The sequence below is a fragment of the Asparagus officinalis genome, chromosome 5, assembly GCF_001876935.1.
Source record: "Asparagus officinalis chromosome 5, Aspof.V1, whole genome shotgun sequence".
NCBI classification, from domain to species: domain Eukaryota; kingdom Viridiplantae; phylum Streptophyta; class Magnoliopsida; order Asparagales; family Asparagaceae; genus Asparagus; species Asparagus officinalis.
Genome location: NC_033798.1, coordinates 92405583 through 92406929, shown reverse-complemented (window position 1 = coordinate 92406929; position 1347 = coordinate 92405583). Strand labels below are relative to the sequence as shown.

The window sequence follows — 1347 nt, the reverse complement described above, 5'->3', positions numbered from 1 at the left end:
CTTTCTTAATCAAATCTAGTGTATGGCACATGTGCTTTTAAGAATTTTTAAATTCGATGATATTTCATTAGAAAATAAATCAATGTATTGATTGCAATTAAAACCCTCTTTAAAGATGATTTATATATTAATCAAAATGTAAATGCGATTTTTTATAATTAACCTATTTTAAAGTTGGTTTACGTGAGAAAATTCGTTTTGGTATTTTGATAATATATAACTTAATTAAGTGGAGTCGGTTTTTAATGTTGCTACCAAAGCTTGTGATGTAAACCTTTTTGGAAAACACTCTATTGTTTAAGACACTAAGTTTGAAGATTATCAAATGGTTTCGTGGTGTAGTTGGTTATCACGTCAGTCTAACACACTGAAGGTCCCCAGTTCGAGCCTGGGCGAAGCCATTTTAATTTTTTTATGCATTATGCCTAACATGAAAAATTAGAGCTAGAACAAAAATATATATATATATGCAAACTAAAATATTATATCACATTAGCGGTGATGGATAGCGTTGTATATGAAAACAAAAGTAGCATATTGATATTTTCCATATAATATCCAGTTTTAAAATGATTTTTTTAATTTTGATTTTTTTTTAAAAATTGGCACCAATTTGCTAGTCTCATTTTGAGTCTCATGTTAGAATATAAAAAATATAACTCTTAACTCTCGTCAAACTTAAATTTTAGAATTCTGGTCTAATGGATATATCTTAGGAATATCAACTTATTCAAAACTAAATTAGATCTAAATCACACAAAAATATCTACATTTAACTCACAGTAAGAGGTGGGCATGGGGGGCGGACTTGACATGTGACTCGACTCAGCTGAGTTTCTTGCTAGGCTGGCTTGGACTCGGCCAAACCTAGGCCTTTATTCCCATGTTTGGAAGTCGCCCAAGCCTGACCCACGATCTGCATAGGTCTAGGCTGGGTCTGACCCTACCCACGTGAGGGATGATTGTAAGTCAGACCGTGTTTTTTCCCTCTTTAAATACAATTGTATTAAAATTTCTATGGAATTTAGTAATAGACTAAATGGTAAAGGTGGATGAATGTATAAAGTTATAAATTCAATATTTGATGAATAAATTCTATTTTTATAACGTATTTTTTTTCCCTTGAGAGTAATCGTGTTAACACAAAGTTTGATTTGAACTCATGCACGCCACAAATGAAATTCTCTACCAGAGGAAAACACTACTTTTTTCATTTGTATTTGAATATTGTAAAATATGAAAAGCAAATCAACTTTGTCACAAAAGACTCAACGAAGACAAGAAAAACAAATTTCGTGGAAGACTGAGGGGTGATAACGAAATATGAAGGGAAAAAGAATTAGCAGA

General features: G+C 31.6%; 1 non-coding gene across 1 annotated transcript; it reads left to right on the top strand.

Annotated features, from left to right (window-relative positions):
- Positions 328 to 401, top strand: TRNAV-AAC. Its single transcript has one exon. It is a non-coding gene; the product is annotated as a tRNA-Val (tRNA).